The sequence below is a fragment of the Herpailurus yagouaroundi genome, unplaced genomic scaffold (assembly GCF_014898765.1).
Source record: "Herpailurus yagouaroundi ecotype Mexico unplaced genomic scaffold, PumYag 161, whole genome shotgun sequence".
In the NCBI taxonomy this organism is placed as follows: Eukaryota; Metazoa; Chordata; class Mammalia; order Carnivora; family Felidae; genus Herpailurus; species Herpailurus yagouaroundi.
The window spans coordinates 14365832-14392914 of NW_024412402.1; the positions used below are offsets into that span (position 1 = coordinate 14365832).

A 27083-nucleotide genomic window follows, 5' to 3' on the forward strand; every position below is an offset into this window, starting at 1 on the left:
CTGATTTTGGCTCGGGTCATGATCTCACTCTTCATGAGTTCAAGCCCTGCATCGGGCTCTGGGCTGACAGCTCGGAGCCTGGAGCCTGCTTTGGATTCTGTGTCTCCCTCTCTCTCTGCCCCTCCTCTATTCACAGTCTGTCTGTCTCTCTCAAAAATAAACATTAAAAAAAAAATCTTTTTTAAAGAAAATACTTTAGCAAAACTGATATTTGAATGGACTCCTGATGTGAGAGCTTCATTTTCCCAGGTGAAGAAAAAGGGGACGGGCTTTCCTGACCTGTCTTCTCGAGGAACCAGCATGTAATTTGAAAGAGGACGTTTGGCCCCGAGAAGTGTGAATCATTTGCTGTTCCAGGATGAGAATGCCCACAAAATGTTCACTGAGAGTCCAGTATGGGCCAGGCAGGGTGCTAAGTGCTTTGTTTTAGTTCGTTTGAGTCCCAGAACAACCTTAAGAGGCAGGTCCCACGACTGCCCCCATCTTACACGGGAGCTAAGCGATGCTTAGAGGGCTTGAGTAACTTGCCCGCAATCACCCGATGACACAGCAAAGATCTGAACTCAGACCATCCTACTCGAGGGTCTGTGGACTCTGAAGCATCGTGGCAGGCGAGCTGGGCGCTGGCTCCTGCGGGCAGTGGGGTAGCAAAGTGGAAGGCAGAGTGGGGGATGATGCCTCTGGGGGGATGAGGCCAGATGTGGCATTAGTAGATTCATCTTTGCATGTTTATTTTTTTATAAAAATGTAACTGCATTCCTTTTAAAGTGAGATAGGACCCTCTTTAGACACACTGGTTTAAGTTTACTTTTATTTATTTTGAGAGCGAGTGGGGAGGGGCAGAGAGAGAGAGAGAGAGAGAGAGAGAGAATCCCATGCAGGCGCCACGTTGTCAGCACAGAGCCTCATGCGGGGCTCGAACCCACGAACCGTGAGATCACGACCTGAGCCGAAATCAAGAGTCCGACGCTTAACCGACTGAGCCATCCAGGTGCCCCCACGCATGTTTTCAGCATGTTTTAGTGGGAGATAATTGTGTAAATGAGACAGGAGGTTTGGGATAAGAGACCTAACTTAAAAGCTTGTTGTTCTTAGAAATTTTGGTTCCTACATACTTGCAAACAGCATCCTGAGACCCTTGATTTTCAGTCATCAAAGTAAACCCCAATGAGGTAGAAAAGTACTTCTAAGTCGTTTACTGTTTTCAGCTTAAAAATGATCAAATGTATTCTCCAATTAAAAATCAAGGAATAAAGATAGGCTTTAGCCTCCAGTTAGTTTAAGGACGAAAAGTTGTGACGGGATTCAGATTTCTACAAGAAACTTGCACAGAAAAAAAAAAAATCTGTTCCATTTACTCTCCTTTCATAGAATATTTTCATGCTCTGAGTTTTGTTTTGTTTTGTGTTTTGCCTCCTAGTGAATTTTAAGAATCATGAATTTGATTGTGGTACAAATATATTCATGAAATGTTTCAAAAAGGAAATGAACCCAAACAAAGAAATCGACCACAAAAATAGCACACTGGTGCTGGTTGTTTACTAATAAACAAACATCAGGTTCACGGCACAGTTCAGCTGATGTGTGTGGTGAGAGATCAAGCCCCTTGCTTTCAGATCTAACTCCGTTCGTATGGTGGTTTTTCAACCTCCCAGTGCCCAGGACCTGCGTTGGTAATCGAATACTCCAGATTGGAGATCTTCGTTAGTCCCCCAGTAGGCGTGTTGATCTCTTTGGATGATGAGGCTCCGTGACGCTTTGCTTGGAAAAGCACAGACCTATAGCAAGGAGCCCAGCTGTTCCCCTTCCCTCCCACAAGGCCCCAGGAACGTGAACTTGCTGAACTTGGGTGGCCAGGCTTTTGGAGTGAGCAGCCCAGTTTCTTTTCCCTCCCACGGGTTCTGCTTCCTGGACCCTTTTGCTGACCGGCGAAACCAGCCTTGAGCAATTCCTTGGTGTGTGACCCAACCCAGTTCTTCTAGGACAACCGTCCTCCCCTCTGGCCCAGATCTTTTCGCCACCCACACAAGCTGGAGTTTAACCTCTCCTGTCAGACACGAGAGCACAACCTTGAGAAGGCGCTCCCCACCCTCGTCAAAGACTGTGATGACAGACCCTCAGAGTTGGGTGGGACCCAGGGTCCTCTCGGGCGTCTGCTTTCTCACTGTCGGTCAGCAAGGCTCTAGGGTCATGGTCTCTGGCCTCAGGGAGCCCTGAAGCCTGGAAGGGTCAGGAGAGGCTTTTAAGAAAAGGACGGGACTTCGAGAAAGAGATTTGGAGAGCATTCCAGACAGGGGAAGGGAAAGAGGCCAAGGAGAAGAGCAAGAAATCCTCCCGGGTTCAGGAGACTCTCATTTGAGTCTTGAAGATCTCCAGGCAAGGAAATTCCAGGGCTTCCCCTGAGTCGAACCCATCCTTTTTCCTGTGACCCGCGACGTCCCCTTTTATGGGTCCCGGCTGTTCAATCTGTGAAACCTGAAAGGGGAGGGCGCCAAGAAAAGGAGGTTGTGGTCTGACAGAAACGCTAGCCTGGCGGAAAAATCCAGCCTGCTCTTTTTTTTTTTTTTTTTGTCCCCTCCTGTCTCCTTCCAGCCACTGGCATGCTATCACCAGATTTTATTGTCCTGGGCTGGCCACAGCCTGTGGACACCCCTCCTCTGCCCTCCAGAGCACCCTGTGGCAGAAGCACAGCATGCAGCTTCCTCTGCAAGGTCACTGCTGAGGGAAATGATGATTTTTTTAACCCCTTCTCCCAGAGAGCCAGAGAAAGCAAAGCCCCTAGAAATGTCATTTGCCCCTAGAAATGTCCTCTTACCGTGGCTCCCTCTCCGTCTTTCTCTGTAAGTTGTGGAAATCACCCCCAAGCTCCTCAAGGCAATTAAACTGTGGAAATGGACCTACCCCCTTCCTGGTGCCAGGCCGGCTAGGATTTGTGTGTGTGTGTGTGTGTGTGTGTGTGTGTGTGTGTGTGTGTGTGTGGTTTCCTCTATGTGCACATAGACGTAGGAGAGACGGGGTAAAGCTGGTGCCCCCGTGGCCCAGGCTGTGCCTGGTTGTTCGCCACGCCAGCCCGTGGGTGTGCTTTATGCCCTCTCGCCTTTCGGCCCTTCTTACCTTCACTCTTCTCCCCGGCTGTTCTCGCGTCCCTGGCCATCTTAGACACACCTTGGGTTCAGAGCCAGGTAGGAGATAGCAGTTGGGACTTCCTTGAAAGTGAAGAGTCTGAGATCAGAAGGTCTGCTTCTGGAACGCCGGCACACGTGGCTTACTTACTCTCTTTGCTCCCAGCTTCCCCCTCTGTAAAATGGGCATGCCGTTTGCAACCTCGGGGAGCTGTCCTGAAGATAGAAGGACACGCTGGTGATGAAACAACTTTGCAAAACGCGAGGTGCCGCGAGGAGCTGAGACTAGAAACCCTGGCGAATTGCATGTTAGAGTGGGGTGGGGACAGGGCATCAGACAGAATATTCCACTGCAAAGGGGCATGGCCGAGTTAAGTCGCAGAGGGCCTCAGGGGCCAGGGACAGCGGCCCTCAGGAGTCAGTCCTGGAGGGCTCCCGAGGAGGTTTCCTCAGAAGGGACTCTGCGCTGGCAGACAGGAAGGCATAGGGTGCTCCCTTCTTCCTCACAGAAAACCCCTGCCCCAGGGAGAGATTCGTCTTTGTTGCTGCCTGGCCCGCTGAACAGCCCCAGCCGGGCCCCAGACCGATGCTGCTTAGGAGCTGGGCTGGGCCCGGGGCCTTTCCTGTCCGTGGAGACCGGCGCCAGGGACATCTCCCGCCTGAGTCCCGCCTATGCACCTGGGCCCCTTTGCAGCAGCTCTCCCTTGGCCGACTCCTCCCCTCTCCGCACAGAGGCTTCCTGTTTTGAAATCACCAATAAATGGAAAATGTGAGTGCTGTCACTTTAACAGCTCAGGCTGCGTGCGTGCGTGTGTGTGTGTGTGTGTGTGTGTGTGTGTGTATGAGCATGGGTGCGTCGCACCCCCTGGGGAAGGCAGCTGAGGTGGAGGGCTCGCCCCCACAGGGGATGCCAGTGCTCCTGCCCTCCCAGCACACCCGGCTGCCTGCGTAACCAGAGGAAGGCACGCTGTGAGATCAGTGTCTGTGAGCCTGCCCAGGAGGGCTGCTGGGGCCTTTCCTGTCAACTGGAGAACTCCTCTCTCAGCTTGTAGAAAGATCTTTTTATTTATTTTATTTTATTTTTTATTTTATTTTACATTTATTTATTTTTTGAGAGACAGAGAGAGAGAGACAGAGCTTGAGCAAGGGAGGGGCAGAGAGAGAGGGAGACACAGAATCCGAAACAGGCTCCAGGCTCCGAGCTGTCAACACAGAGCCCAGTGCGGGGCTCGAACTCATGAACGGTGAGATCATGACCTGAGCCAAAGTCAGATGCCTAACCGACTGAGCCACCCAGGCGCCCCCCTGCATTTTACATTTATGTACAAACTACAGTATTATTTTTTAAAGTCTATTATTTAAAGAGACAATAAGAATAGTTATATACATAACCTAAAGTATTATTTTGCAAAAAAAAAAAAATTATTTTGCAACCTTTAACATTGCTTGTAGTTGCTGGTATGCTGGCAATGAATTCTTTCAGCTTTTGTAGGTCTAAGAACAACTTTATTTCATTTTTCCCGTTTATTTGTTCATTTATTTGTATGACATGCTTTTTAAATATATTTTTTTAACATTTTATTTATTTTTGAGAGAGAGAGAGAGACAGAGCACAAGCAGGGGAGGGGCAGAGAGAGGGAGACACGGAATCCGAAGCAGGCGCCAGGCTCCGAGCTGCCAGCACAGAGCCCGACGTGGGGTTCGAACCCACGAACCGTGAGATCATGACCTGAGCTGAAGTCGGATGCTTAACTGACTGAGCCACCCAAGCGCCCCAATGTCTTTTTTTCCCCAACCTGTAAAACAGAAACAATTTCTTTACCAGTCCAAAACTGGCTTCCTAAGGAACTAGAACACAGTAGAGCAGACTCAGCCCTTCACTTGGATGGCAGGCAGTGCATCTAAGTCTCTTTTTCTACCCCAAGGACCTACGCTGGTTCCTGGCAACCAGCAGGAAGTATTCATGGGGTGCTTACTATGTACCAGGAAGTCAAGGCTCTTGAGAGTCAATGCAGATCATTACAAAGTCTCCGCTCTCGGGGAGATTACAGTCGCTGGGGGATACCATCACGATCCCACAAATATGTATGGAAATATGGCGGTGTTGTTAGCGTAGGATGGCAGAATAAATTCCTTTTCTTTCATTAGTTTTCTAATTGAGGCTCTAGCTTTTTCTGACTACTGGCAGAGGGAAGGCCATAGTCCATATGCCTTTTCATATTGAATGTTATCACTAAGGTAATATTATTGACACAGTCTTTTGGAAACAAACATGTGAGAACGTGAACAAGGGTAAGGTGCCTCTCTCCTCCTGTGCCCCCTCTCCTAGCCCACTGTTGGCCACCTTGCACCTCCAAGCCCCTTCCCTCTTTCCCACAGTGTGTCTGCCGTTCCTTCTCCCTTCTTGTCTGGATGGCAGATTCCACTCATCCATCAAGGCCCAGCTCAAGTCCTGCCCACTCTGGGGGCAAAGTTAATCTGTAAATGACCGTGTAGATGCATCACTGAGCACCGCGATTGTCTTCAGTCCCACCTGAGCTCCTTGAGGCCAGGAATTATGTCTTCTCTATCGCTGAATTTCCCAGAGCCTGGCACAAAAACCCAGTCCTTCTCAGATGCTTAACACATGTGGGATAGATGAATGGATGAATGAACGTTCCCTCTCTCACCTTTTAAAAAAAATTTTTTTATGTTTATTTATTTTTGACAGAGAGAGAGAGAGACAGAGCATGAGCGGGGGAGGGGCAGAGAGAGAGAGAGAGGGAGACACAGAATCTGAAGCAGGCTCCAGGCTCTGAGGTGTCAGCACAGAGCCCGACCCGGGGCTCGAACCCACGAACTGTGAGATCGTGACCTGAGCCGAAGTCAGACGGACGCTCAACCGACTGAGCCACCCAGGCGCCCCAAGATTATCCTTTTTTAAAAACTTGAAATAGAGTTGACATCCAGGGCCATCTTAGTTTCAGGTGTACAACATAATCATTGGACAACCCTGTCCGTTATGCTCGGCACAACAAATGTAGTAATTACCGTCTGTCACCATACACGACGTTTGTACAACATTATCGACTTTGTTGCCTGTGATGTACTTTTCATCCCCATGACTGGGCTTCTTTAACATATTTGTGAATGATCTGGAAAAGGAAGTTCGGAGTGAAACTTGCATATCTGTAGATGACTCAGAGCTCTTTTGGAGGGGAAGTGCCCTGCCAGGGGGGTAGACCATTGGAGGAACTCCTAAGATAGGACTTGACATGCTTCAGTGCGAACAAATTTAAGGCCCTGCATTTAGGCAGGGCTTATCTGAGATACAAGATGCTGCCTCTCTCTGATTAGCATTGGCAAGAAAGAGCAGGGACCTGGGAGTCACTCCATTCAATTAATTTTAAGTTCACTAGACAGAAAAGAGGAAGTATGGACAGTCCCACTAGAAAAAGCCAAGTGGACAAAGGTTCGACAGAGAGGGCTTCAGGGTATTTCGGGCAACCACGGGGTTCCAGTGGCTGAAGCAGGGCTGCGTCGTAGAAAGGTAACAGGTGCGGGGGTAACAGCGGGAGAGGTAGGTAAAGCCAATGGGAGCTCAGGGTCAGCAAGACCATGGCATGATCCAGGTTAATATTTTAGGAAGATTGTTGTGGCCTCTGTGGTGGGGGACGGGGGCTGGTAATTGGAGAATGGAAAGCAGGGGCGCAAAAACCGCAGCCAAGAGAACCTCTAAAATCATCCAAGCGAGAGCTTATGCACTGAGAATAGAATGAATGAAGGAAGGAATGAATGGACCCAGAGTGACTTCAGGGGTGGAATTGGCCTGGGACCTCAGCCGGTAAGCTTTGGGAATGTTATTCTCCTTCTAGACATGCAGGGTACCCTGGGGGGACAGTGCTGAGCCCGGCACCTAGAAGCAGCCTTAGCTGGGAGGGGAGAAGGGTGTGCCGGCGGCACATGGGTCCTGGGCTGAGCCTGGCTCTGTGACCTGGCTGGCCTGAGCCCCCACCAGGAGTGCTGGGAGAACAAAGTGAGATGACCTATTGCCAAGCTCTGTGTAAACAGTAGGGTCAGCAGCTGGGTGGTTTGGGCTCCTGCGCATTGAGAGATAAAAACCAATGCTGGAGAAAGTCCAGGGAAGGGCACTGGGGCAACCAAGAGGTTAGAAAGGTTTCTTTATAGAGACGTGATGAAAACATTGGAACGCCCCAGTGTGGAAGAACAAAGGGAGTCTGCCAGGCTTAGGCTTTACAGCACAGGAACGGACAGAGACGCCGACCAACTGCCCGGGTTCAAATCCCGACTCTATAATTTAAAAGCCTCCTACTGGAGCCCCTGGCTGGCTCAGTCAGTAGAGCATGGGACTCTTGACCCCCCCCCGGTCATGAGTTGGGCATAGAGGTTTACTTAAAAACAACAACAGGGGCACCCGGGTGGCTCGGTCGGTTGAGCGTCCGACTTCGGCTCAGGTCATGATCTCACGGTTCGTGAATTCCAGCCCTGTGTCAGGCTCTGTGCTGACAGCTCAGAGCCTGGAGCCTGCTTCAGATTCTGTGTGTGTGTGTGTGTGTGTGTGTGTGTGTGTGTGTCTGCCTGTTTGTCTCTCCCCTTCCCCCACTCGTGTTTTCTTTCTCTCTCTCAAAAATAAATAGGCTTTAAAAAATAAAATAAAATCCTATTGCCTTGGCCGAGCTCCCTAGCATCCCTGAGCATCTGTTTCCTCACTTGTCTAAGGGATGATCGTCCTGAGCTGTTTGTTGTAAGGATTGCATGACACAGGAAGGTAGAGAGCTTTGTGCGAGGAGTGACTCATGAGAAGCACTTCCTGACGGCTTTCATGTTAACTGGGAAGAGGGTATCTGCTCAGTGAGTCCCCAGATCGCGGAGATGGGGGGGAAGAATGTGCTTGAAGGAATGCACGTGGCAAATAAGAGAAGGTAGAGCGTTCACACGCAGTGGTTGGCAGCTGATGAAATCCTCATTCCGGAAGGCCGTGCGTAGCTCTGAACTCCCATCCTGCAGGTCGGAGGATGGCTGGAGGAGAGGAGCTACCGCCCCTTTCTCAGCAGCCCCACGCCACGGGTCCCCTGTCCCTGGGTCACTTGCGCACCCCGTTTGCCACCTACCAAGTTCTTGGCTGGCACTGAGGGATGGAGACACGGGGAAGAGAGCAGGGAGGGGTTGCCCTCGGCTTTCTTTGCTGACAGACAGCCTGGGACAGCTGCGTGTCCTGGTCCCAGAGTGGTCCCCGCACAGCGCACGCCCCAGCTCCACACGGCGGTATGTTTCTCCTCCCTGTGGGACGAATAGTCTTTGCTGACACATCGACAGTCCCGAGGTCGGATCCCTTGTGGCTTTCTCTGTCACCAGAAACCCTCCCCTGGGCTGCAGCCCGATCATGCACAGCATATCTTTAGGCGGTCTAATTTGTAGGGCTGGCAGCCTGGAATGTAGTTAACTGCAAACGATACTTATCTCTGAGCCGAATTCCAGAGCAAAGCTGCTGCTAAGGCTGCCGTAATTACCGCGGAGCAGATACTCATTACGCACTTACGCTCTGCAAAGCGCTGCACATGTTGGCCACGCTTGCCCAAGCCTGGAAAAGAACCACGATCGTTTGCATGTGCATTTGTGCTTTGCGTCTTAGGTCTGCAACGTTAACGGCCAGACTTTACAGAGTGCCCCCCGCGCACCAGGCACCGTCCGTGAAAGCCTCCAGACAACTCTGATGTATTACTACCATCCCCTGGTGCCAGGCAGGAAGACTAGAGGTTAGCCCTCTGCAGTGAAGTTTAACGAGTAAGTGGCGGGCCAGGGTTCAAATCCAAGTCTGTCTCTCGAGGCCAGGGGTCTGACCCCTAGGCCACACGGTCTCTACACTGTAACAGGAGCTCCGTGGAGTCCTCGCTATCATTCTGCTTGTACGGATGAGATAGCAGTGCCCAAAGAGGTTCCCCCCAAATCGTGGTTAAATAGCAGAGCCAGGGCTCAAAGCCAGAGCCTCTGACGACCTGGGGCTCAGCGTAGTTGGTAGTATGACTCCCGTCCCCCGGTCAGAATGCTGGTCTGCTGATGAAACACGCTTGCCAGGGTGGATGCCCACTGCTGAGATGGGGCTCCTTTGCAGGGCCCCCTTTCTGGCCCCCTGCTCAGGCTGGTTGGCAGGGGCAAGCTGTTTTCTCCAGTCCCAGGCACAACTGACCCTCAGTTACAGTCACACGCCATTGTTGCTGTGGCTTTCACCTAAACCTCGAAGGCCCCAAAGACCTGCCCTCAGCCAGTGGTATGTGAGACCGATGGTATCACCCTCCATGGAGCGAGGGACCCAACCCATCCGTCCTTTGATAGCGCAGAAGCAGCATCCTAGCCAAAAGAGCCCCGTGAGATGATTCCAGAGAAGCTTAGAACCCGGGCTCCATCCGAATTCTACCTGGGGCTTGTTACTCGGTTCTCCGTTTCCGGAGTGTTCACTTTCGACAGCGCCTTGAGGGCGAGTCCAAGAGGAGGTGATCCTGATGCTTGTCTTTTACGGTCCCCGTCCCAGCTCTAGGGGGGCTGGGGCGTGTCACTTGGACACAGAGCCCCTATTCTCCATCAGACAGACAGATGTCTGTCCCTCTCGTCAGCCTCTTAGGAAGGTCGGCCTAACAGACAACTGTATAAACCTGCTTTGAGACCCTAGGAAGAAAGCGCAGAAACCCATTTTATAGAGTAGCGCTGAGAAAGACATACATTAAGCACCGACTGTATGCCACGATTGAGGTAGAGTTGACTGAACGGCCGTATTTCTGTGCCTGGCAAGAGGGACGAGCACCCCCAGGTTGGAGGGGGAATTGTATTTTGTGCCCAGGTTTTGGGCCACTGCAGTTCACAACATTGCTGCCGCCCCTCCCCCCGCTTTGGGGGAAAGCATATAATCTGTTGCAGCATTTAGCCAAGGGCAGAAAGTTTCGAAGTTACTCCCGACAGCATTTATTTCTTCGTTATCCTGTGAATTAGATACTCCATTCTATAGATGAGGCAACAGGGTCCCCCAAAATGTAAAATCCTAATGCTCTCGCACTCAGGAGCGTCTTCCAGGAAGCTGCCTAGATGCTCCTTGGCAGAAGATTCTCCACAGCCCTCGGAACTAAGAAGCTCCTTCTCTGCCTTCTCTGTCCTTCAGTCCATCTGTCCCCATGGAAGCTCGTTTCAGGCTGTGGCCGACCGGGGAGATGCCGGGAGCCTGTCTGTCGTCAGGCTTCAGGGCCACCAACAAAGTCCCCCTCCTGGTTCCAGCCTGCCCTGTAATTAGGTGTTTTAATTGGGCCCTCTGTTTATACTCAGCCAGAATTGTTGTGCTGGCGTGGGCCTCACACAGGCAGTGGCTGCCTGGCTATAATCCCGGCTCTCCCCTGGGGAGGTGGTATTTATTATGAAGGGGATGAAATCTGGGGCCACACACCCAGGCCTTCTGCAGTGGCTTGGGAGCCTGGGATCGTCGTCTGGGATGATCTTGCCTAATGACAGCGCTCTGCTTTTCCCTAGAATACCGTCTTCAGTCACTGAGCTCCACATGACAGCCACCCTTGCTATCCGTCCTCCTAGACCAGTGTGAGAAGCTTCTAGATGAAGAATGGGGGTCCTAGAGCTTTGATCCAGGGTGGGACCAATTGCTACAACCCAAAAAAGCCCGGTCTCTAGAGTCAAGCCTCAACTAACTAAAATTTTATGTTCCTGAAACTGTAACAAGCTCTAAAGTACAACAAATGGGGAAAAGAATGAATTATTCCTTACAAACACAAGATATTTGAAATGTAAATGTGTATACTAGACCACGGAATCCACTGAAGGGAAAACAGTCTACCGTACAAAGCTAGTTGCGTTGAAGTAATGATGCGGGGCGGGGGCGGGCGGCCCCATTTGGAGAAGGCAAATACTCTTAAAGGCCGGGGCAGTGAGGCTCAAAGGCAACTTGAGGTCAAGGTTAATAATACAAACATCCAACTCTTTACAGTTCCCCTAGTACTTTCTGTTCTATCGTTCCTTCCTACAAACAAATCCTTGGAGACAGTATTATTAGTCCCCTTTTATAGCTGAAGAGACTGAGACTCCAGGGGGTTGACTCTCCCCCACTCGCCCTTCTGAATGCAATCTGGACTAGAGCCTGGGTCTTGCCTTTCCCCATCCTCTGCCCCTTCTATTACATTTGACTGCGTCTTCTCTTAGCGGTGGTGGTGTTCCTGTCCTTCCTTGGGGAGCACCGATGGGTGCTCAGAAACTTCTTAGAGAAGGAATGCTGGGAGCAGGCAGAGTTTCTTAGAAATCTGCTGTGTCATTTTGAATTCCTAGCCCAATGGTACCTTCTTCTCTGCCCCATCCAACCTGCCTATCCATGAATTCAATGTATGCATGCAACAGGTTGAGTGCTAGTTATGTGCCCGGCACTTCCTAGGTACTTGAGATCCGGAAATGACCAAGGCCAAGTCCCTGGCCTCGGCGGAGCTTACATCCTGGAGTCACATGTTCTGTGATGATGAGAATGTTCACGTCTGCACTGCCAACGTGGCATCCACGGGCACTTGCAACGTGGCTAGTGTGGCCAGGAACTGAAGTTTTAGTGGCATGTAACGTGTGGCTGGTGGCGAGCATGTCCCCCGTTCTCGAGGGACGGTTTTACACACGGTAGTGAGGGGGGATCCCAACCGTGCGCTCAACTGCTGAGAAAAGCGAAGTCCAAGGGGAGGAAGCCTTTCTCTGGGGATAGTGGAGCCTGTCCCTCGAGCATGTCGCTGCCACTCCAGAAGCTTCCTCTCTTCCTAAGGAAATTGCCTTGCTGATAAACTAAAAATAGCACCTCACTTTCCTGAAGAATCATTCTCTTTGGGTCTTAACCGCTGAACACAGAACAGGAATTAGGGGAACCCGGCCAGTGTTGCCTACCGGCAAGCAGCTAAAGGGGTCAGACCGAGCCTGAGGGGCTTGGGGAGAGTAGATGGTGCCTCCGGGGTGGGACAAAGCAGAGTGGGGCTTGGGGCTGCCACCTCAAGAGAGGAGAGCACTTTAAGGTGGCTGCTGTGTGGCTGCTTTACAGTCGCATTGGCTGTTGTAGGTGTGACTCCGGCTTCGGTTTCTGGTGTCAGTTCCCACCGAGGACTCTCTCGGGACCTGCACCCTCCCTCCCTCGCAGGCCACCCCTCACGGTCAGGCCACCTCTCGTCATCAGCCCCGTACCCAGCATCTCGGCTTTACCCCTTTATCCTTTGTGCCTGGTAAGGTGAGGTTTCAAAAATTGTTTTTAATCCTATTTATTGTTGAGAGAGGGAACGCAAGCAGGGCGGGGGCAGAGAGAGAGAGAGGGAGACCCAGAACCCGAGGCAGGGTCCAGGCTCTGAGCTCAGAGCCTGACGCAGGGCTCGAACTCATGACCCCGGCTGAAGTCTGCTGCTTAACCGACCGAGCCACCCAGGCTCCCCTGCCTGGTACGGTTAAGCACAGAGCCCAGCTTCCTCTCCCGGTGGCTAGAAAAAGAGTATCCACAGCACACGCAGGCTGTTAGAACTGGAAGGGCCCCCGCCATCCATCTAAGTCTCTTTGCATTTTTCCACAGTCTCTGGAGAGTCAGGGGACTTGCTCGGGGGCACACTGGTGACAGAGCTAGGACCCTAATTTTAGCTGACCTCCGTCCTTCCCCGCCCGAGGGCTGCACCATCCAGAAGTGGGGGGAAGAAGATCTAGGTTGTGGTGGAGGGAGGGGCACATGACAAGGATATGTAAGTCCTGGGTTAGGCTCTGCACCAACTCCCCATGACCTTAAGGAAGTCATGTTTCTTCTCTAAGCCTCAGTCCCCTGCTCTATAAAAATGGGGAAGTTAAGACGGCACAATGTCGCCCCCTTCCCAGTCCAACAGGGAACATCTCCAGCAAAGCCCCAAAGCTCTTAAGCGTACTTAATGAAGTTAATACCCGCTGTCAGCCCAAACTGCACATCGCCATTGTTGGAAAACAAAATTCCACTGAGTGAAGTTAAAGATCTAATCATGGGGTGCCTGAGTGACTTCGGCTCAGGTCACGGTCTCGCGATTTGTGAGTTCGAGCCCTGCGTGGGGCTCTGTGCTGACAGTTCGGGGCCTGGAGCCTGCTTCGGATTCTGTCTCCTTCTCTCTCTGCCCCTCCCCTGCTCGTGCTCGCGCTCGCTCTCTCTCTCTCTCTCTCTCAAAATTAAATCAACATGAAAAAAAATAAAGATCTCATCAGATTTATTCAACAATTCATGAACCAGGCAGCGTCCCATCCAGCCAGTGGAGAGGAGTACCCAGGGGCTGTACAAACTGAAAGGGGTTTCTAGGCAGACGCGGGCCTGGGTTTATTAGCAAAAGAAAAGAAAGGATTGTTCAAGGCCAAGTCACCTTCCCTTAGGAGAAGGGGGTCTCATCAGGCTGATTACCTCAGTAGTGCTGATCAGGGCATTCCAGACTGGTTTAAAACTTCCTTCCTGGGAGAGGCTGGAACTGTCAGGAAAGCCTTGGTGGGAATTAGCAAAAGGTACTCCATTTGGGGTTTCTTTCTAACACTGTGCATACAGTTTAATACCTAAGCATAAGGAAAATGCAGCGTCTTCTCTCCTCCTAGCTTCTTGAGTTCCACCTTGTCCACAAGATTCAGATACGGGAGCCTGGGTGGCTCAGTCGGTTTGGCATCTGACTTCGGCTCAGGTCACGATCTTACGGTTTTTGAGTTCGAGCCCTGCATCGGGCTCTGTGCTGACAGCTCAGAGCCTGGAGCCTGCTTTGGATTCTGTGTCTTCCTCTCTCTCTGCCCCTCCCCTGCTTGGGCTTTCTCTCTCTCTCTCTCTCTCAAAAATAAACATTTAAAAAATAATTTAAAAATAAATAAAAGACTCAGATGACTTTAGGTATCAGTTGACCCTTCTGTGGAAAGGGTCTGAACATTTTGTAATTTTTTTTTTTTTTAAGACAAATGAGGATTGGGCTATGGGTCGGTGTGGGGGGGAAGCAGCTAGGGTTACAGAGTGTGGCCGCTCATGGTGATGGTCTGGCACCTAGGGGGTTTTGCCAGCCAGCTTCGGAAGAGCCTACAGTGTCAACAAGGATCATTCCTCCGAGAAGGGCGTGCCCTCCGCAGCTGAATGATGCCGAAGTAGTTCTCAACCCTGACCTCCTGATCTCTCCCTCCCAGGGTCCTCTTCTGAGCCAGGGACAGTCAGTTCAGCCTTTGTCAACTCAGGCTCAAGGTACTACGATTCTAAGACGAGATTTATATTTAGAAAAAAGAAAACAGACCAAAAAGCACTTTTGTAAATCTGTGGTTTAACGACAACCCGGGTCTGAACGTGGGTACTTCGTGATAATCGGCTTTTGGTTTTTTCCTCCCTGGTTGCATTTGATTGTCGGTTTCCCGGGTTTGGAGATAATTGGAGGAATCGTCTGTAACCAGCCATTGCGGTGCCCCTTTCCCTGTCATCACGGAGGGCGCTGGACGCAGGAGACAGGTGTTCCTGCGAGCTGGTTAAGGAAAAGCATCGGTTGGTTAGGACGGAAGGAATCGAGCCTGGCATTTGGGCCAGAGCTATACCGTGTGTTGGCGTAAGACGGCTCGAGGCTGACTGCAGCCTGGGCTGACATTTGAAGGTGGCAGGAAGAATGAACCATGTGGAAAGATTCGTCAGCGCTTGCGGCCTCGAAACCCATGCAGTTAGTTAACCCACAGATGAGTCAGGCGTACTTGGTGCTTCAGACACTCCGGACGGTGTCTCAGTTATGGGAGCCAGTGACTAGATTGGACTCTTGTGTGGTCGTAAGCTTAAGCCCTAATGATATCTGCCTCCCTCCGCAAGCTTCAGCTTCCTTGGCTTTAAAAAATACCTCCGGGGCGCCTGGGTGGCTCGGTCGGTTGAGCATCCGACTTCGACTCAGGTCCTGATCTCACGGTCCATGAGTTCGAGCCCCGCATCGGGCTCTGTCTCTCTCTCTCAGAAATAAATAAAACGTTAAAAAAAAAAAAAAATACCTCAAAGACCTGCCCTGAAGCCGGAGAAGGTATTGTCACATGAGCAAAGGTGCCCAGGCCAGTGACAGACACACAGTCTTTTCCCGCACCTCCTTCTTTTCCTTCCTCGTGCGGCACCCCGCCCCCCGCGCACACCATTTATTTCCAGCGTCTAATTCCTAGAACCCAGGGAAGGGGGTGTGTTTGGCTCTTTGCATGCTCCCCTGCCTTCACATCAGGGGGTGGTTCTGAGCTGTTCTCAAAGGTTGTAGTGTGTGGAGGGCTGAGGTAGGGCCCGGGGCAACCTGGGGGGAGGAAGTCAAGGAGGGAAGTGGGACCTGGGTGAGGAGGGGGAGGGTCCGGGCGGCAGACCTCACCGTCTGCCCAAGGCAACCAAGGGGATTCTTACATGTGCATCGTCATGGGGTCACAGGAATGGCACCCGGCACCTTTGTCATATTCTTTGGGACAGGGGCAGGCCTTGGGTCTCATCCGCATGCTGTGGGAGGGGGTTATACAAGGGAGCAAATACCAGAAGGCAGTGATTGCTAGGGTGTCAGCTTAAAGCCCATCCACCACGCTGGATATCGATATCTTTAACATCTTCATGAAGTTCCTGCTTAAAAAAAAAAAAAAAAAAAGTATTTACGGGTACCTGGGTGGCTCAGTCGGTTGAGTGTCCAACTTCAGCTCAGGTCATGCTCTTGGTTTATGAGGTCGAGCCCCACATTGGGCTCATCGCTAGCACTGTGGAACCCCCTTTGGATCCTCTGCCCCTCCCCGGCTCACTCTCTTCTCTCGTTCTCCCAAAAATAAATACGTTTTTTCAACGTTTATTTATTTTTGGGACAGAGAGAGACAGAGCATGAACGGGGGAGGGGCAGAGAGAGAGGGAGACACAGAATCGGAAACAGGCTCCAGGCTCTGAGCCATCAGCCCAGAGCCTGACGCGGGGCTCGAACTCACGGACCACGAGATCGTGACCTGGCTGAAGTCGGACGCTTAACCGACTGCGCCACCCAGGCGCCCCTAAATACGTTTTTTCAAAATGTATTTGAAATCTACTCTGTGCCAAATACTACGACCGCTGTTGGGCTACAAAGAAAATAAAAAATGATCTCTGCTTCAAGTAGCTCACAGTTCGTGGGGAAACGCAGACGCTTAAGTAGAATGCGGAAGGTGCCACGATATAGTTACGTACGGGGCGTTCGGGGCCAGGCCAAAGACTGCTTCCTGCAGGAGACAAAACCAATGGGGAGTGTCAAGGGTTAGTAAGCAGTAGCCAGGTACCTGATGGTAGAGTTGACCTTGCAGGAAAAGGAACAAACAGGAGAAAGGTTTAAGAGACAAGAGTCGGGGAACCGAGTGCTTGAGGGTGAGGCAGAGTCCGTGGAGGGCTTGGTGTGCACAGTGAGGCGTTTATACGTGAGACTCCGCGGTCACCCTTTGCCTTACGTTCTCCTTCAAAGCGCACCCAAGAATCCTGTGCTAACGATCCGTCCTCCTGGTAGAAGACCCTCAGCTGAATTCTTCAAATCCTGGACTCACTGTGGTTTCCCCACATACCCTCCTTTTGAAACTGACCCCGTTCGGTGGAGGGAGAGACAAGGGGCGGGTAGGCGGTGTGCAGACAGGCACGTGAGTCTGAAAATAACACCTCTTCTGACCTCACTTCATGGGAATTTGTTGGAAACAAAGCTCAAGTGAAGTCAGAGGGGAGTTCAGGTTGGGCTGCGCATGTGCTGGGCAACTGTGAACCAGTTATTGATCGGCATCTTGCAGGACAAGGTTAGATGCCATCACTATGAAATAACTTAATAGTTGATAAGACTGATTGGACCCCAGTTTTTTTCCTGATGTTTATTTATTTTTGAAGGATAAAGAGACAGTGTGAGCGGGGGAGGGGAGCAGAGCGAGAGGGAGACACAGAATCCGAAGCAGGCTCCGAGCTGTCAACCCGGAGCCCGACACGGGGCTCGAACTCACGGACCGTGAGATCATGACCTGAGCCGAAGTCGGACGCTTAACTGACTGTCGCCCCTGATGCATGTGTGCCAATTGGCAATTGTAATTATAGGTATGATCATTTATTTCATAAACAAGTGTCAGTATCATACCCTGTGGATGCAGGTAAGGTATTTGGGGGGAAAAAATTAAATAATCAAAATCAGAGTCCCTATTCTTGATAACTATATTTTGGATCTTCTGTCCTGACGATTCCCAGCCCTGCCTCTGCCACTAACTGACAACATTTATGGCTTCTTTCTTCCAGGAAATGTGAACGTTTAGCATATAGCAGTTCACTTAGTGTTAGCCTAAGTACCCACGAGGAAGCAGTCTGTGAAAGAAATTAAATATTATGTTCTTATAAAAAATTAAATAAGACCTGTTTTGATCCCGGAACTGTCACTACCTGTAGGCCTTCAACAGTGTTCTTAATCTTTCTACACCATAGCTTCATCATGTGTAAAATGGAGGCAGTAATATCCACCTCGCCAAACTGGCTTTAGGAATTAAGTAAGATAACCTGTAAATTGCACAGCATATAATAGGTACTCCATTAATGTTCGCTTCCTTCTCTGTCCAAATACCCATCCCTTTGGGTTTGTAAAAAATATTTATGTATTTATTTTTCAGGGAGAGAGGGAGACTATAAGTCGGGGAGGGGCACAGAGAGAGAGAGAGAGGCAGAATTCGAAGCAGCCTCCAGATGCTGAGCTGTCAGCACAGAACCTGACACGGGGCTCGAACCCATAAACCGCAAGATCAGGACCTGAGCCAAAGTCGAGCATTTAACTGACAGCCACCCAGGCGCCCCTCCATCCATTTGCTGAAGTGGTCCTATGACAAGCTCCCTGACGGGCAAGGGCCATGTTTTCCTATTCTGATGTTCACAGCCCCGAACCCAGTGCCAGACCTTGCCACGGTACGTGCTTGTTGAAGGAACGTTTCATTGAATGAGCAAACGCGTGAACCGTCAGGAGTTGGGTTTTAGAGAAAGTTCCCGTGGAAGACTGTCACTGTGTTTCCCCTCACCGTGATCCAGAAACAGAGGCCACTGCTGGTGCTGACATCCATCCGCTCGGGGGGACAAGTGGCCCGGTGGCTGAGCACACACTTGAGTGCCACGCCTTCCTTTTTTTGGCAGAGGGACCCGGACCAAGTTCCATAATCCCGCTAAGCCTCGCTTTTCCCACCTGCTCAGTGAGGGATACGATGGCACCAGCCTCACAGGGTTGAGTCAGGACCCAGGGAGACCGTTTCTATTTACAACGTGTAGTAAAGTGCCTGATTCCTCGTACACGCTCAGTACCTGTTAGCTAGTACGCCACTCGTGTGGAGAGGCACAGAACGGTGACAATGACAATGGCTGGGTCTGGTCTGTGTGCTTTCCCCTGACCCACCAGTGTTGAGTCAGAGCCTCTTATGTAGCTTTGAGCTGAAACCATTTCAGAAGCGTTAAAAACCACCCGTGTTTAAGTATGTTTAGCTGATCCCAGGGGCTCAGGGAGACAGGTAGTGGGAACGGGAGGAGAAAAAAATGAGCCCAGCAACCCAAAACGACTGCTCATTTTCATCTGTTTCACCCAGATATGGGGGGAGGGGGTGGTAGTGAGGGAAGGCGCTGCCCCCTCTGTGCGTTTGAAATCCCACTTGCCAATTGCTGGAGCGCAGACCCGCCCTGTTCCTTCACCCCCTGAGGTCCTGGTGACCTCCGAGCTCCAGACTAGGAGGAGGAGGCCAGGGTCTCAGTCACAGCTCCACCCTACGCTCCTGTGTGAGCTGAACACATCTTTTCCCCTCTCCGTCGTCTCCTTCTCCTCTTCTGTGAACGAAAATAACGGGGCACCGGGTGGCTCAGTCGGTTGAACGTCCGACCCTTGATTTCGGCTCAGGTCATGACCTCACGGTTCGTGGGATCGAGCCCCACGTCGGGCTCTCTGCTGACAGCATGGAGCCTGCTTGGGATTCTCTCTCTCCCTCTCTCAAAAAACAAACTTAAAAAAACAAAAAACAAAAACAAAACCAGTGATGATCGGCCTGTTTCTCAGGGCTGTTAGAGGATCCATGAATGATTACATAAAAGTCTTAAAAGCTTCTCTATTACCATGGCGTTGGGGCTACCCATCATTTTTATCAGTAAGTGCCATCCTTTTCCTGGGCACACCCTGCCTTCCGCACATCTCCAAGCACTTCTGCGCCGGGCTGCCAGCCTGACAGGCGTCCGGGGGCCGCCCGTGGCTCTGGATTAACCTCCCGCCTTCCCCAGTGCCCCCCAGGGACACACCCTCTTTTATCCGGTGGACACCTTTGCTTTCAACCAGCTGGACTCTCCTCTGCAGGGACTCAGAGACTCTACACAACAGACACTCCCCCTCCAGGGGTGCCTGATTTCCGTGGTTTTCTATAGAACCCGTAACCTAAAAACAGAACCTTCTGGACTGAACACAAGAGACTTGCCGCCTTAAATGTGAAACCGAGCTGGGCAGCCAGATAGGGCACTAACCCACACTCCATTCGCAGGTGTGTCTTAGGGGAGGCAGCGCGTATGAAAACATGCAGAAATGGTGACGTTCTGGAGAGGGAGCTGGTCATAAAAATAGAAATCACGGCCGTGTTTACCGAGCACCTTTTATAGGCAGGGGGCGGGGCCAAGTGTTACTATAACATTCGTGATACATTCAGTCCGTCTCTGGGATCGGTGTGTCCCTGGCTGGCTGTGTGTCCGCGCAAAACAGAGGCAACTTCTGATCCTGTTTCTTGGGGGAATAACTACGGTTCAACAGGTGCAGTGCGTTGAACTTTTGAAGCTTTGATCCCATTCTCTCGGGAAGTACCACAGGCAGAGAGAGAGGGGGGAGTGGGTCTCTGCAGCCCCACAGGGAGCACCAGTAACTTAGGATCTTAGAGTAAAAGGGGGAACCCTGGCCAGACTCTCCCCAGTGCATGATGATCATTGACCACCCCCCACCCTCCACCTAGGTCTGCCTTGGATAAGTGAGTGAAAACTGCCCCCCTCCCGCCCCCCGATGCTCAGAGCCTCTCAGGGACTTCCAACTTCTCTCCTGAGCTGACCTAAAGTCCCCTGCCTCCTGGGTTGTGTCCTCTTCCCCTGTAGACTTCCCGTGACAGTAGTTCCACATCACCGGCCGATTTCCCCTCCGCGCCTTTTCTCGTGGCCGCGTCTGGAAAGCTTTCCTTTTGCCCCAGGTCCCGTACACTCCTCGAGACCATGTTAGATGGTTTGAGGATGTTTTTAGCAGAGGATGAATCCGCGTCTTCCGATGGCCCGTCTTGAAATATTCCCATTCGTGCGGAACTTACACTTATTCTGGGAAAATTGCGAAGACCGTTAGGTACCGTGGAGAGGTGTATGTGCAGGTGTTGTTTTTGAGTGCCTAGTAGACGCCGGACGCCGTGCTGAACTCTTCAGATACAGGATCTGATACCAATATTTATTGCCATTCTGCATTGCGAGGTGGGTGCTGTTATCCCCACCTAAGAGACTGGGGAAATTAATCTTCAGATAATTAACTTGTCCGTAGTCCCACAGTTAGTCAGCTCCCAAGAATGAACTATAAAGTTCGTTTTATACTACAAGCATACCACTTGTGTCTCTGTGCAAAAAGTCTTTGATTTTTGGGGGGAGGAAAGCTATTGTCTGGATCCTAGGGAGACTTACAACAGAGGCAGAAAGCAATGTGTTTTATTATGTCACCACCCATGGTCTAATGGCTGGTTTCCCAATTACAAACTCCAGAGAGGCCAGGGCTTCAGCCCCCTTTACACAAGAGCAAAACAAGGCCTCTCCATCTGGACCGCTGGGCCCTGCCACATAAACACATCAGGGAACCTAAGCAGCATTTTCCCTGCTAACCACCCCCTGCGGAGAGCGGCTTAACGGGCTCTTTCTGGGTTGGAAAATAGAGTCTTGTTGATAGAAGAGAAAGAGGGGTGTCACCACAGGTTGGGTTTCTTCAACTGGAAGGCCTCCTTAAGGCTCCCAAACAGCTCAGCATTCCCCCTGCTCCCCTTCCCCGATTAGCCTTAAAAAAAAAACCCACAGCACTTTCCTTCCTGTTGGCCAGCCTGTTGGTGGTCGCGTCCCCGGCCCCCTGGCAGGCTTGAGATCCCATCGATTGTTAGATGTACAGCTCTCAAACAGGCCCCAGCAGCTGAAAGCCTAGGCCATTAGCCCCAGCTAACTGAAAGGGTTCACCGCCAGGAGACTGATTCCGAGATTGGGTCTTTATGATCAATATATCTTTCTCCATTAGGTTCATTTCCTCCAAAGGAAATGGGTAGGACCATTATGGTTTCTGTTTATTGACAGGCCTCTCCACTGGCCTTCTCCAGCTTCACAGGGAGGAGTCAGAGACTTCGGAGGTGAGGTTGTGAAACTGAACTGCCCAGCCTCTTGCAAGCCTCTCTTACTGGCCTTTGGTGACAAACAGTAGCTGGGATTCCTTGGGCCAAAGTGACAGAATACATTATTTTGTTATGTAGGAAAGAGTGATCGACCCTACCAGCTACAGGAAAGGTGGCACGAGTTTGGGCACAGTTGGAAAGAGTCTGAACACACAGAAGAACTTTCTGAGCACAAGGGCCATTATTTCTATAATCAAGAGACATGGCGGATTCCCCTGAAGATCTGTGAGAACGACAAAGATTCCTTCAAAGGTGCAACCTCGAAGGAAGTACAGCCTTGTCTGGCCGTAAGGAAGAATGGACCAGCCAGTTTCTAGATCCTTTGTAACCACAGAATCATGGTTTAGTACTTATGGTGGCTTCTGAGGACCTCGTAAGACTTTACAGATGTCACACCTTTCTTTCTCAAACTCCCTGGGTGGGCATTCATCACTTTCTCTTTGAAGATGAAAAACTAAAGCATCAAGCTGGGAAACAACTTCCTTTGGGGAAAAAGCACCTGAGAACCTGTGCCCACGTCCCAGCTCCTGCAAGGACCCACTGGGGCAACAGCATTTGGCCACTCCTTGATTTTACATCCGCCAAGAAGTTTTGGCTAAAATAACCATCTCTGCTTTGGCTTTTGTGGTTCTTAGATGCTCCTCAAATGCTCCCCAACATTCATTTGCCTTCGGACCATCAGTTAAAGTCGGGACCAAATTTGTATGGGTCTTATTGGCCACTGGTAGCTGAGAGGGTAATTATGTCCGAAAATGAAGTATCGATTAATGGGCAGCAATAGATGAGACGTTCAGGGGATCAAGTTGGTTGCTCTGGAAGCATCTCCCATCCTTGGCCCCTAGAGTGTCTGGACTCATGTCTGCCCCATATTCTGTGTCCATCCCGTCCTCACACCTTTCTGCTCTGCACATGGGCGATGGCTCATTGCTGAAACAACCCTACCCAACCTAACAGAAGAGAAGGCAGAGCAGACTGATCATAGTTTGAGGTGGAAGCAAACCTTCACCAGAGGAGAAAGTCAGAATCCGAGAGGAAGTGGGTATTAAGCAAAAGCCCAAGAAACAAGTCATTTCTGATGCATAGAAAAAAGATAATAAGGTAGGGAGAACTTCTCCTTTAGAGATTAGTAGGGGTTTTGTGGGTTTTTTTTTTTTCATTTTTTGATTTTCTTTTTAGTCCTAAAAGCTTTCTTCATGTCTAGACTTGCTCCTTCAGAGGATAGGTTTGGTTTTACTCACTTTTATGTGGAGGATAAGAGGGAGGACTGTGCTGATTGAGCAGAGGTAAATGCACAGGCAGACAGGTGCTAATATTCTCAACATTTCCACCTCCCTCTTCTACCAAGAAACCCCATTCCAACCTGGTAGGCACCCAGGAGGCAGGAGCAGGTGTCCACGACCATTCCCAACCAGAGGGTTAGGGGCCACTTCATCCTGGGTTTCCAGAGAAGAGGAAGCTTGGGGGCAGTTAGCAGAAATGCTTCCCAGGGCTCTAGGCTCAGGGCGTCAACTATTCAGTATACTTCTTTCACTGATTCAGAGCTTAGCCACAGCCTGTGGGAGCAGCCCCTGGATTGGGACAACCACAGAAATGACCGGACAGCTGACCTATCAGGTGAGAGCTGCCCAGGTCCAGAGAGGAGGCTTCTTGACAATATAGCTTTCACCATTTTTCATGAGGGTTTAAAGTCTGTGAAGCTCTCGGTGCAAGGAAGGCCTCCAATCATTATTGACTGTGTTGACTGTTTTCCTCTTGCTGGAGCAACCTGTGGGTGCAGAGTCACCTGCTTGCCTCTATTCTCAGGATAGCTGTCAGCCTCAGGCAAGTCGTTAAGCCGCCTCCAATTCTCTGATGAAGAAGGTCCGAAGAAGGTCCGCATTAAGCTGGCAATTCTCCACCCAGCACGCTAAAAGCCTCTGATATTTCTCCCTAAAACCACACTACAAAACAATGTCCGTTTTTCAAGTGCACCCTAAAAGAATCCCTCAACGTTGTTTAGTGGAACCAGTGGCCCCTTGATAGGGCTGGACTTTCCAACCAGGAAAAACAGAAGTTGGGTTCCCTCTAAGTTTGCTCGCTCCCCAGTCTAGCACAGATCATTAAGCTAATTCTGAGGAAAGAGAATAAGGTATCTGGTTAATTAGGTCATCCTTTAATTGAATTCAGAGTCTTAGATGTGGAAAATGTAACAACTGGTATCCTGGAGGTTGAGAACTTTTTTTTTTTAATCCTACAGCGAGCATTAAATATTGCTAATATTTGAGATTATCTTAGCTACATGAAGGAATGATAGAATTTTCGTCGCATGGGGAGTTTCATCTACTTGCAGGATTACGGGCTTGGCCTCCTGTCTTCTCTTTTCCTACATAACGAAGTTTTCGGTCACAGGGAACCAAAGCAAGAGCGTACACGATCTGGAGGCCGCAAGATGTGCTGACCAGCAATCCAAAGCCAAGGACAGAACAACTTCAAGTAATTGGAAAGCTCGGCTTGATTGGATCAAGCTCTTACTACTTTGAGGGAATGTCCTTCCTTTTCTAGTAGTATGTGTGTTGCTTCTTGTGTTTTAAAAGATTCCGGTGTCAGATATCTGAGTTTTGTCAGGTGCAGAAAAATAGGGGAAGAACTCTTCTGAAGGCACGTAAAAGATGAATGACCCTGGAGAACCTGGGAGTCTGAGCCAACCTGTCTACCTGAGCCAGGGATGCCTTGACTATTTATTGACCCCAGTATTGAGTGATTTGGGAGCTGACGGTATTCCGTAGGGAATCGGAACTCACTGGGTAGCCTAAAAGAAGTGTCTGGCTTACGAACAGAAAGAGATATGGAATCACAAGCTAACAGAAGAAGCTTTATGAATGTGGTTCCCACAACGAGACCTGGTGTCTGCTGAGGACTCTCGGTCTAGCTGTCCTCATGGAATGTAACAGAAATTGTTCGCGCTCACCATGCGCAGACTTATCTGTACTATACTGCCTAGGGTCGCTTGGCCTACAATTTAAGAACGCCAGCCCCAGAAACTCCCTTTCCTCTTCTCTGTATGTCCAGCGCCTGACATATGGCTGGTGTTCGGCCGAGGGTGGCCCTTAAACAGGACATTCCAGTCCAGCTCAAAACCTGTGGTTCTGAGAGGGAGCAGGAATCATGCTGTACTGGGACACGGGACCGGCCTGAGTCCATACAGGCAGGCCTGAACCCAACCACAGGACCCAGAGGCAATGGTCTCCCAAAAGAACCCGGGCCAAACTCCATCAGAGTGTAGCTTTCTGAGCTAAACTTTTGGTTTGGGTTTTGGTTTTCGCTTGGTTTCCTGGTAAGAGTTCCTGGGGAGGAAGCGAAGGCGAGAGGAAAGAAAGGAAGGGAGGAAGACGCAGAGGGAAGAATGCCACTTTGTCTTAGGCAAACCAGAAAGGAATATTTCCTTTCCAAGCCCTTTTAAGACTTGAGGGCCTCTCCGTGACCGTGGTGGTGGGGTCGAGCGGTGGCCCTGGGGCCAGACCAACCTGGAACCTAAAATTCAGGAGAGCTGAGGGCAGACAGTGGGAGGGATCCCAGCGAGAGCGAAGCAAGGCCATCAGTGGGGGCTGCTGGTTCCTCCCGTGTGGGCTAATGTCCTCACAGACGCTTGCCTGATCTGTCGGTGAGCCATTGCTTTGATCTGATTGGTGCTGTTCTTTCAAACCACCATGAGTAGGACATCAGAGTTTGCGTTGGTTTTTTTGTTTGTTTGGTTGGTTGGTTTTGGGGGTTCCCCCCCCCTTCTGCTACGAATGAACCCTAGACATAATGGGCAAGGTTAGGACCAGGATCAGAGGTGACATTTGTGTTCTCACGTAACAGAGCTGCAGCATTTCCCGTGTCCCGCCAAGTCCAACCACAAAGATCCCATCTGAATAATCGGCTGCTATAATCCAATGGCTAGACCACTCGCCTTTGAGTTTAAAGGGATACTCCGCCTTGATCTGCCCAGGGTCTCCGACAGTCTGCCAACTTCTGAGTCACTCCGAGCGGAGCAGCTGTACAGGCTCAGCCTGGTGTTTGGGGTCCACCCCGCACACCCCACTGTTCTTGGCATTGGCCCCATCGATGGGCCGTGGAGGTGGGAGCTCTATAGCAACAGTCTTTGTACAGCAGGGTGGAGCGGGGAGATGTGCTGTGCCACTGCCCATGTTCCGTCTGTTCTGTGGGCAGAGTTCTGGGAACACAACCCAAACCATTGTCAGCCTGGTAGTGCATGAAGGAGCAGCAGAGCCCTGCCTGTGGCTTGTGACCCTAGGGAAGTGGTGATTTTCCTCCCGCTGCCCAGAGAATCCCATTCCTCTGTTTCAGATCGGTAATGGCTTTCTAGAAACTTTCTCTACTTCCCCCCCCACCACCACCGCCAACAACAACAAAAAAAACAGAGCACCTCACTTTCACAACACCTTCCTTCCAGAAAGTTTTTCTTTTTAATGTTTATTTATTTTTGAGAGAGGGAGAGACAGTGCAAGCGAGGGAGGGCCAGAGAGAGAGAGGGAGACACAGACTCTGAGGCAGGCTCCAGGCTCTGAACTGTCAGCACAGGCACGCGGCCCGAACTCATGAACAGCAAGATCATGACCTGAGCCGAAGTCAGATGCTTAACCAACTGAGCCACCCAGGCGCCCCCCAGAAAGTTCTTTCTGGTGTCTAACGTGAGCCCTTTGTGCTCTAGCCAAAGCTTATTATTGTTTTTTTATTTTTTTTTAACGTTTATTTATTTTTGAGACAGAGAGAGACAGAGCATGAATGGGGGAGGGTCAGAGAGAGGGAGACACAGAATCTGAAACAGGCTCCAGGCTCCGAGCTGTCAGCACAAAGCCCGACGCGGGGCTTGAACTCACGGACTGTGAGATCATGACCTGAGCCGAAGTCGGCCGCTTAACCGACTGAGCCACCCAGGTGCCCCAAAGCTTATTTTACTTTGGCCCTTGCTAGAGAAGGTACATCAGATACAAGAACCTTCCATAAAATTGAAGATTTCTCAGACCTGTCTTCTTCAGAAAGATTTGGGTTTTCTTAACCTTTCATCAGAGCCTTGTCACCCAAACCTTTCATTATCTTTCTCAATTATATCTTTGAGCCCTCTCCAAAACCTGTCTTTTGAGTTATGGGGACCATAACTTAATTAGATCTCTCATTTCCAGATGATACTCCTGGTGCTTAAGGAAAAATGAATTAAATTTCAGTCAGATATATTTCACTGGGGGAAGGGCCTGTAAAAAAAAAAAAAAAAAAAAAAAAAAAAAAAAGAAAAAAAAGAAAGAAAGAAAGAAAGAAAGAAATTGGATCCTTTACATAAATAGGACATTGTATCACAAATGATTTTTTCCTTCCCCGGTTTTTTGAAACAATGGTCTTTTAGGTTAGAATCTCTGAGGAATTAAATTCACCAAAAAAAGACCCATTGTTTCAAAAAACCGGGGAAGGAAAAAAAAGCATACGATGTGTGCCTCTAATAAGTGGGCAACATGGCAGCAATTAAGCACCTTAAGGTCTGGGGCGAGTGTGGGGGGTGGGGGGAGGGAGGGGGGTCCCTGT

The 27083-nt window shown here is 50.4% G+C and overlaps 1 protein-coding gene across 2 annotated transcripts in view; it reads left to right on the forward strand.

Annotated features, from left to right (window-relative positions):
- UBASH3B (ubiquitin associated and SH3 domain containing B) overlaps positions 1–27083 on the forward strand; it is a 137350-nt gene that overhangs the window by 74403 nt on the left and 35864 nt on the right. The window lies entirely within an intron of this gene.